The sequence below is a fragment of the Crocuta crocuta genome, unplaced genomic scaffold (assembly GCF_008692635.1).
Source record: "Crocuta crocuta isolate KB4526 unplaced genomic scaffold, BGI_CrCroc_1.0 scaffold72, whole genome shotgun sequence".
NCBI classification, from domain to species: domain Eukaryota; kingdom Metazoa; phylum Chordata; class Mammalia; order Carnivora; family Hyaenidae; genus Crocuta; species Crocuta crocuta.
This window is the reverse complement of record NW_027529427.1, coordinates 9069130-9079562: the sequence shown is the minus strand read 5'-3', so window position 1 is coordinate 9079562 and position 10433 is coordinate 9069130. Positions and strand designations below refer to the sequence as shown.

The 10433-nt window shown below is 44.1% G+C and overlaps 1 non-coding gene across 1 annotated transcript; it reads right to left on the bottom strand.

Annotated features, from left to right (window-relative positions):
- Positions 1 to 8044: 8044 nt before the first annotated feature.
- Positions 8045 to 8117, bottom strand: TRNAK-CUU (transfer RNA lysine (anticodon CUU)). The gene has a single exon. It is a non-coding gene; the product is annotated as a tRNA-Lys (tRNA).
- Between the last annotated feature and the right edge of the window lie 2316 nt (positions 8118 to 10433).

The window sequence follows — 10433 nt, the reverse complement described above, 5'->3', positions numbered from 1 at the left end:
TTTTTTTTTTTTTTTTTGTCCTGCTAAGGGAGGTACATCTGGGATATGTGGCCTAGCCCAGGGCCTGTGTCTTGTTACCAGATGGTCTGAAGGGAAAAGGGCAAGGAGGTGTGTGGGTGATGAAGGAAAGGAACTAAACACTGCCCGGCATGATGATGTGACTGGGCTGGCTCTGAGGAGAAATGTGCCACCTGACATTTAAGCTAAGTGGCCTCTATGAAGGGCTTGTCCTCAAGCAGTAACTGCGTGTTTGGTGCATCAGTAACCTGCTGGCGAGTGGGGAGAGGTTGCGTGTACTCACACTGAAAGCAGGATTGGAAAGGGGCCCCGGACTCAGAGGCTGCCACCCCTCTTCCCTTGGACCCCACTGCAAGACTTAGAACCCTCCCCCATCTAAGCTTCCAACATATGAGTAAGGCTTGTGGGATGAAGTCACTGATTATCACATGACATCACATGAACATGCAGCGTGGACTTGTACTCAGGAGGGAGAGGCGTGTTCCTTCCTGGGAGGAGATCAAGACTCTGGTCAGGGGTGGGGTTTTCTACAAGGTGGGATGGGGGAGCAGGGAGGTAGAATACCCAGGTACTTTGGCAAGGAGGAGCAATCCTCAGGATAGGGAGACAGTCAAGACTGGGGGTGTGCATATGAGGCATATTTCTTAGTGTGAGTTGAGATTCAGAATGCTTGAAAGGCATGGTGCTGAAAGAAGCTGACCCTGAAGGGGGGCAGGCATGGAGGCAGATTCCTAGGTCACCTGTGCAAGGTAGGCAAGTGTATGTTCCATTTTATAGATGACAAGCTGAGGAAGTTATGAAGAAAGGAGTTGCTGCTAGAGCCTTGACTTAGTGCTAAGTATGGTGCCAACTACTTTCCTGACTTACTTCATCTGCTTCCCGGGTAGTTTTGTGTGGCTGGGGTGGTATCCTGTGTTCAGAGCAGAAGAGTTTGGATGACTTGCCCAAGGCCTCACAGATCTTAAGGCTTCCTGAGGACTCATCCAACTTCCTCACGCAGTGTTCTTTGCTGCTCAGGGAAAAGCCTTAACAAAGGGTATTGGGCAAATGACATACTGAGTGCAGGTGAATAATCTCTCGTGGTTACATTTTAGGCATCAGTGGAGGGAGGCAGAAATGCCTAGCCTCTCAAATCACACTTCAAAGGCAGCAACAAACTCCTAGGAGTCCAACTTGCGCTGCATGGCTGGTTCGTGTGGGAGACAACTCACAGCCTCTTTCTAGGCTGAACAGAAAGTACTGGGAACATTAACACGAGAGCAAGGGATTTCACTGAAGGTCACCTACAAGTAGAGAACAAAGGAATAGCACTAAAAGGGTATCTTTACCCATAAATTTTTCCCAAATGGTGAGCAAGTGTTTATTGGGAACCAATTATGTGGCTGTTACCATGATAATGGACGTGGGGGAGTTAAAACCTACAAACCTGGAGCATTCAAGGCAAATGTAGTGCATGCGCACACACATGTGCATACACACTCACACACACAGAGTGTGTGCAGAGTGTGGAAAGGGACCTGGCCTGAAGTGGCCAGCCAGCATTAGGATGAAGGTGCAAAGGCCGGGATGTCTCCTGGGGTCAGATCCGTAGCGCTGCAGACTGTCATGGCGTTTTCCAACTGACAACGCTTCATCTGGTTGTAGTTAGTGAGCGTCAATTAGGTGCCCACCTCTCATATCTGTGATAAGGCTAGGGAACTCTGGGAAAACATACCAGTTTAGTGATAGCCTCAAAGAGGGGAATTACATGGGTTTATTTATCTAGGAAACTCTGTGATTTATGAGATATCAAGGAAGCAGGGTCTCCCCGTAATGTTAGGAGCCTGGGAGTGTTGACTTCTAGTTTTTTTGACCAGCTCTGTCCTTGACATAGTGTGTGACCTTACGACCTTCATCCTGCCTCATTCCCTTCATTTCCTGCTACTGCCCTGGCAGCTCAATCGACCTTCTCCTTCAGGCTGACCTGCTCCCCACCTCCAGGGAGTTATGCTGTGTCCAGGGCTCAGGCTCCACCCACACTACCCTCCCCCTCACACACAGGCTATTTCCCAAAGGCTAAGGAGAAGGACATCATGGATACTTACGCTTCATATAATGTGTGTTGGGTATCCTGGTGCTCTTTATTTTATTGTATTATTCTGTATAGGTACCGCTATCGGCATCACATTGTGCCTCATCCACGTCGGACTGCAGCTGTTGGGCCGCTGGAGCAAACTTTTCTTCTGGCCTGGGCCCACAACCCACACACAGTGTCCTGGGCAATAAATATCAATTGGATTATTAATGAAATGTATTGCCTATTTTGTAAAGTGGTGACCACAGTTCCCTACCAAGCAGTTTTAGAAAAGTCATATAAAAGTAAATTATTAACTTACAAAACAATTTCCTTTAAACAAAATCTGTTAATAGTTTCCTCTTTGTGGTTTTCCGTATCACATGAATAAGCCTTACTATAATTTACATATACTCATGAATATAATACAATCAGAAAGTTCTGAGTAGGGGCACCTGGGTGGCTAGTAGGTTAAGCATCCGACACTGGATTTCGGCTCAGGTCATGATCTCCCGGTTTGTGAGATGAGGCTGGCATTGAACTCTGTGCTGTCAGCTCAATGGCAGCTGGGGATTCTCTCTCCCTCTTTATCTCTGCCGCTCCTTCTACCCTCTCTGTCTCAAAATAAATTTAAAAACTTTTTGCTTTTTAATTCTGAGCAACCCCAGCACCTAAACTTGACATTGGTATTTTGTTTTCAAAATGAAAATACTTTCATCATCATTATTATTAAAGTAACTGCTATTGGATTGGATCAAAGTTAGTAGAAATTTTCCCAAGAAAGAAGCACAGTTTCTTTGTGTTCTAGAGCCTGTTTTGAGTGCTGTTTTATGCACTATTTAAATGGTATACCTTATATTTTCTCTCTACTATATTTTTTCAACATAGTTTCAGGGGATATTTATACACTTTACATATTCTGTTTCTTAGTGGTAATAAGTGCCAGTTAGCGAGCACAAACCGTGTGCTCTGCATTTCACATTTATTGGCTCATTGATCCCTTCCAGTAACCCAGGGAGGGAGTGTTTCTGGGTGGTAGGTTCTTGTCCCATGTAAATTCTTATCAAAAATAAATAAATAAAATTCTTTTCAAAAGGCCTCCCTTTCACAAAAGGCTTTTAATCAGGTGATGAGATGATGAGACGACCACCAGGTGGATGTCAGGGAGCTTCCTTCTCCATCACCCTAGGGCTCAGGAATAAATGTCATGGTGGCAGGCAAATGAAGATCATGTATGAATGGTCTCGACAAGATGAACTTCTTACCCACCACTGCTGTATGCCCAAGCCAGCACACCAACTCTTTGTTATGGTTCTATTCATTGGGGAAACCAGCCGGCCACCTAGTGACAGCTTTATTACACGGGATCCCTTCCGTCATCAAAAGGATGCCTCTATGTTTTCCTTATCAGAATAAATGCTTATCCTGGATTGTTTTTGCTTTCCTTGATTCTGCTAACATAAAAATTGTGAAGTTAAGGGCTCTTGGCTGGTTCAGTAGGTAGAGGATGTAACTCTCGAGCATGATCTTGGGGTTGTAAATTTGAGCCCCACGTTGGTTGGGTATAGAGATTACTTAAAAATAAAATCTTTTTTTTTTTTATTTCTAGGAGAGAGAGAGAGAGAGACAGCGTGAGCAAGGGAGGGTCAGAGAGAGAGGGAGTCACAGACTGAAACAGGCTCCAGGCTCTGAGCTGGCAGTCAGCACAGAGCCCGACGCGGGGCTCGAACCCACGAACCGCGAAATCATGACCTAAGCGAAAGTCGGACGCTTAACCGACTAAGCCACCCAGGCGCCCCACTTAAAAATAAAATCTTAAAGAGGGGCACCTGAGTGGCTCAGTCTATTAAGTGTCTGACTCTTGATTTTGGCTCAGGTCATAATTTCATGGTTCATGGGTTTGAGACCCATTTCAGGCTCCACACTGACTTGGGATTCTCTCTGTCTCTGTCTCTGTCTCTCTGTCTCTCCCTGCTCCTCCCCTTCCCCCTCTCCCCCCACCTTTCTCTGTCTCTCAAAAATAAATAAACTTAAAAAAATTTTTAATTAAATCCTAAAGAAAAAAATTGTGAAAATAATGAATGCCTTAAGCATCCCCAAGGTGTCCCACAAACATTGTTTTACAGTGAAAAAAACAAGTAACACACTGATGTCATAAGCTTCAGTAGTCTTATCATGTACCCCATTGCCAAGAAGTCAGAGAGCACTGGTTTGCACACACTACCAAAGACATAGCACTTTCAGAGATTAGTGTGTGATATTGCAGGATGTAGCTTATGCTTGGAACCATTGACCAAAATACACCAAAAATGCTCAGAGCTAGGTCACCTGGCTGGCTCAGTTGGTAGAGCATGTGACTCTTGATCTCAGGGTCATGAGTTAAAGCCCCATGGTGGGCGTAGAGATTACTTTAAAAACTACACAGAGCTAAGAATCAGGAAATGAAAGTGGGCAAAATTGTACCCAGTGACCCTTTTACAAATGTTTTTGCTTCTTAGTCCTGTGTATCTGTTATGCTGGTTCAGAGGTTTTAGCGCCATGAGAAGAAAGCTTCCACCAAGAGACATACTGAAATATAAGCCAATATGGTTACCTGATGTTTTGTCTCCTTGTGTCACCAAGCAAAGACGAAAAAAGGGGAGTTGGAATAATGGCTGGGTCATTGATCCTTCTTTCCTTCAAATGAAGTAGGATTGCTGCTAGACAATGTAGATCGGGAGGAGTGGGTCTCCCACCTCCTGGGAAGTATTAAATATAGGAAGTGCATGTGGATATTGGGCTATAAAAGGGTAGGTTATAGTAAATTTGGGTCATTGCTTTGGTTGTCTGCTTCCAAATCTCCATGCCACTTATGAGTCTTTCCCAGTGAAAGAGTCCTAGTGGAATGAAGGATCCTGTCTTTACCTGGAAGGCTGATGCAGTATTCCCTCTTCCCACAGAGAAAAATAATCTGGGTTAGCCCAATTCTTTGAATCTGGAGGGAGTGCCACAGAGATGTGGAAATGGTTACTGATACTTCACAAAAATGGAGCCAAGTGTCCCCTAGAGGCCTAACAGAGGGTTATCAGCCAGACTGTTTCTGAGGCAGGCCCTGGTAGGGTTCCTGGGTTCCTTTGGGCCCATTTCGCAGGCCTGGTTCTCCAGTTTTCCCGGAGATCACCTTCAGTCGGTTCCTGCTCTTCTCGAATTATCCATGTTGGTTCTGTTGTTTTCAGCCGTGACAGGTACAGAGGAGAAGCAAGCAGAAACATGAATCTACGTTTTGTATTGTGATTCAGGCTACACGTGTTTTTTTCCTCCCTCCCTAGGCACTAAGTTTTGTTTACTTCAGTTTTGAACAGATAAAGGATTGAATAAATTCTTTAAAAATAAGAGAGAAGAGAAGCAAAACTTCAAGTCACAATAAAGAAACCATGTCAATCACCGGCAATTGAACATATGTCTAGTTACATCTTTCACTCAAACTGAGCTATAAATCTTAAACACCTCAAGACAACAGCAGAAACAACAAAAAGAAAGAGAGGAAGGAATTATAGGCTAAGAACTGAATTTCTTTTACCTCACCCGGAAAATGGGGCCAGACTGGGATTTTTGGTTCAACTCGAAGGGAGCTTGGGAGTTGCCCCTTTATCCCAGCAACAAGTAAGAAGCTGAACAGACTGAAAAATCAACATTTTTGTTGGATCTGTAAGAGAGGAAGGACACAGGGTAAAACTGCTGCCCCCAAGATTGGAAAGACAGACATACCAGTACAGGAAGTCATGGCTTCCCAAAGTAGAGACTCAAAGTGGAAACTGGAAACCAGGGCCAGGGGAGGAAAATCTGAACTATAATTGATGAATTGCTGGAGGCTCATGTGGACAAGTCTGAGAGTTAAAAACTCCAGGGGGACCCAGTAATATGGGGTCCCTGATAATAGTGTGAGATTTGCCTCGGGAACTCTTCCAGATTCCCATGTAAAGAAAGAAAACTCCCCTTGGGCTTCCAGAAGGAGAATGAAAGAAACCATTCTGAAATAGCCAGAACTTTTTGCTCTAAATGAGGCCCGCCCTCAGGGGACACTAGTTAACCTAAACCTAACTTGCTGTGGTGTCATCAGAGCCTGACTGACCTGGGGAAGGGAAATACCCAATGTCAGCCCGCGCTAGCCATCCGTCCCACTCACGGGGTGGGGGCAGGGGGAAAAAAAGAACTGACAAATTTGTGAAGTTCATAGTGCAGGCCCAGACTCAGTAAAAAAGACTGACCCCTCCCTCCAGGCCTCACCAACACATTAAGACAGGCCTATTTAGAACAGTTCTTTGTACCCAGTATGTGCCTGGCTACCAAGAAAAAAATCACAAGGCATACCAAAAAGCAAAAAACACAATTTGAAGAGCAAGCATCAGAAGCAGATATGGCAGGGATGTTGGAATTATCAGGTTAGGAATTTAAAACAATGATGATCAGTATGTGAAGACCTCTCATGGATAAAATAAGCAGAGACAGAAATCCTAAGAAAGAACCCCGGCCCCAACCAAATGCTCCAGCTAAACAGCAGCACCACTGTAATAGAAATGAAGAATGCTTGTGGACGCAGCTGAAGCAAGAATCTCTGAGTTAGGGGATATATCAATAGAATCCTTGAAAACTGAAAAGCAAGGGTGGCTTGCTACTGGGTGGCTCAGTAGGTTGAGTGTTCGACTCCATGCTGATCACGGAGACTGCTTAAGACTCTTAGGGGCTCCTGGTAGCTCAGTTGGTTAAGTGTCCAACTTCGGCTCAGGTCATGACCTCATGGTTCGTGGGTTCAGGCCTTGCATTTGGCTCTGTGCTGACAGTACAGAGCCTGCTTTAATTCTCTCTCTCTCAAAACAAATAAATAAACTTAAAAAAAAAAAGATTCTTCCTGCCCCCCGCTCACGTGTGTGTGTGTGTGCGTGTGTGTGTGCATACACTCTCACTCTCAAAAAACAAAAAAAAGCGCCAATTATTGTATTACACGAAGTCAAACTAATAATAAATTTGTCTGTCATGGATTGCCTGGCTGGCTCAGTCAGTAGAGCATGGGACTCTCAAACCCCATATTAGGTGTTGAGATTACTTAAAAGTAAAAAAAGGGGTGCCTGGGTGGCTCAGTCGGTTGAGCATTCGACTTTGGCTCAGATCATGATCTCACAGTTTGTGGGTTTGAGCCCCATGTCAGAGCCTGCTTCAGATTCTGTGTCTCCTCTCTCTGCCCCTCACCCGTCCACACTCTCTCTCTGTCTCTCAAAAACAAATAAATGTTAAAAAACAAAGTAAAAAAAAATCTTTAAAAATTTATCTATCATGACAATAATAGCTTATAGTGTAAAGAACTATATAATATACGAACTGTTTTCAGTTATGCATTTTTATCTAATCTTCACATATTTCCTACAATGGTGGTATCATGATCTTCATTTCATAGTTTTAGGAACCTGAGACCCAAAGGCTTTGCGACTCATCTAAATTCTACTAACTCATAAGGCACCGATGATTTTGTTCTGTCCATCACTCAGCATCACCTCTCCACTGTGTGCAGATTGCGCCATAGACATTTCTCACCTTGGAGTAAAAGAAGAATCCTGCCCTGGTTTGGTTTCCTAACTTTGGGAAACTAGGAGAACTTCCTACTTTCTTTGCTAGGCCTGAAGATCTGTGAGGCTAGATAAATCCTAGATTTTATTCTTCACAAGGGAGAAATATGAAGACAACATTTTTGAATGTTTGCTGAAGCCTTCCCTTAATGTGGAAAATCTAAAGTTTTTGTGATATTTTTCTTAATTTATTTCATAAATCATGGGGATTTAAATCTGACCTTCCCCGTATCTGTGAATATATCTCACAAAATTCAACAGAGAAAGTGTACTTGTAATTTTATCCACATTAGAGCCAATCAGGGACATCCTATGTTTTATTGTATGCCCCAGAGCATACTTTTCTTCTTCTTTTTTTTTAAAGTAAGCTCTACACCCGATGTGGGGCTTGAACTCACAACCCTGAGATCAAGAGTCACATGCTCTACCAACTGAGCCAGCCAGGTGCCCCAATCCAGAGCTCCTGTGTTTTATTTTAAAGCAATTTTACAAATAGGGTGTCTCAGTTATGTCTTACCACATCCCTGGGAGGTGCTTCTTATGTTCCCTGTAATACAGGTGAGAAAACGGAGGATCACAGAGGGACAGTTGCTTGCCCAAAGACACACAGCTAAGTGGTTGAATCACTTTGTGGTTGGCCTGAGACCAACCTGTAGAACTCCAAATCTAGAAGATTACAGTTCACATTTAGAAAGGCACCTCAGCGGATAGGTTAAGGGAGGCAGGGACAGAGAGTATTTGCTTTGCAATTGGTTGCTTTTACTAAATCCCATTCTCAACGCTGATAGCCCAGAATAGGGGTAAAGATGGGAAGAAAGAGGATGCTGTTTTATTTTATTTTGTATTTTAAGTTTATTTGTTTTGAGAGAGAGGGAGAGAGACCAGGGGTTGGGGGACAGAGAGAGGGAGAGAGAAAGAATCCCAAGCAGGTTTCACACTGTCAGCGCAGAGTCCGATATGGGGCTTGAACTCCTGAACTTTGAGATCCCAGTCTGAGCTAAAACCAAGAGTCAGACCCTTGATTGACTGAGCCACACAGGAGGATGCTCCCCAGGAGGATGCTCTTTTAGACAATGCTCTTCAGAAAAACTTCAAATGTATTTTTGTTTTACTTATTCAAAAAGGCATGGTCCACGTTTTAAATTAATATTTTCCCCAAAGCTATTTTAAATCCAGTTCAATATTAATAATCAGATCTTTTTAAATTGATAAAAGTCCCTGATTATTGATTTATTTTCCAAGACAAAATAAAATAATACCTCTAATTGTCAGTTCAGGAAAACAACTGAAATCATTTAAGTGTTTACTAAAGCTATTGAGATAGAGTATTAAATATTCTCTGATTGCTATTTCAAATAGAAACTAAATGTATTGAGATCAGAGAAATGGCTTCTGTCCTTAACCAGACCCCAGCACCCAAACCAATGCTAACTGTGTTTCATTCCACAGCATTCTTCTGGTGCATACCTCTGTGACAAGGCAAGAGAGAGGAATGTCAAGGTGTTTGGAGTCATGAAAGCTGCTCCTCTCAGTTCTGCTCTGCATTTTGCAAAAGTACACATCTCTGAATGAAACGCTAGGATTTAAACTACCATGAAAACAACACTTTCTCTTTAAAAATGTTTTTAAGTTTATTTATTTTGAGAGAGACTGAGAGAGTGAGTGGCAGAGGGGCAGAGAGAGAGGGAGAGAGAGAATCCCAAGCAGGCTCCATGTTGTCAGGATGGAGCCCGATGCGGGGCTGGCTCAAACTCATGAACCTTGAGATCACAGCCTGAGCTGAAACCAAGAGTCAGACCCTTAACCCACTGAGCGACCCAAGCGCCCCCTCAAATAGCACTTTCCAGAGAAATCTCCGATTTTGAGGATGGATTTCAGTTCAAGGTTATACATCAACTCTAAGAAAGTAGTTTTGTGTGTGTGTTTCATTCTTTTTGGTTTTGTTTGCAGTGTATTTAAATATCCTTGGGGTGCCTGGGTGGCTCAGTGGGTTAAGCATCTGACTTCAGCTCAGGTCATGATCTGGCAGACAGTGGGTTCAGCCCCACATCAGGCTCTGTGCTGACAGCTCAGAGCCTAGAGCCTACTTTGGATCCTTAGCCTCCCTCTCTCTGTGTCCCACCCTCACTCATACTCTGTTTCTCTCTCTCGAAAATAAAATAAAAACATCCTAAAAAATTTTAAGAAATATTGTTTACTGCGGGGAGATGGCAGCCAGAGAGGTCCTGACATTCTTACCTGGTGGTGAGATAAACATCAGTTACTGTCACCCCGTCGTCTGGATGGTGTGGCAGACTTTGTGACGGGCAGACCTCACTGGAGCTCAGACTCACACTCAGTGAAGAGGGTTTGTTGTGTCGAGGATATTTTAATGAGCTGTCTGCATCGTGTGGACTCAATCAGATAATCGCCAACCTTCTTCACTTTGTGCCACACAGACCTGGCTACCAAACGGGCGTTAGGGAAAGAGATGCTGGGAGCAGAGGCTGTTGGATAAGAGACCCCAGGAGAGAAGGGGCAAAACCTGGAGAGTGGGCCGGGAAGCCAAAGGCCCTGAGGTGAGAGAAAAGAAAGGCAGCAGAGTGGAGGGCAGAGGAGGGGTTCAGGCTAGGGGTGGAAACTCCAGAAGCCAAGGTTCAGAGAAGAGAGAGGGGAATTATAAAGAGACAAATGAGATCAGGACAGGCAGAGAAAAGCCTCAATAGAGAAAGATAGTCACAGAGAGGGGCCTGCCAGGGGAGAGGAGGGAGGGGGAGGGAGGG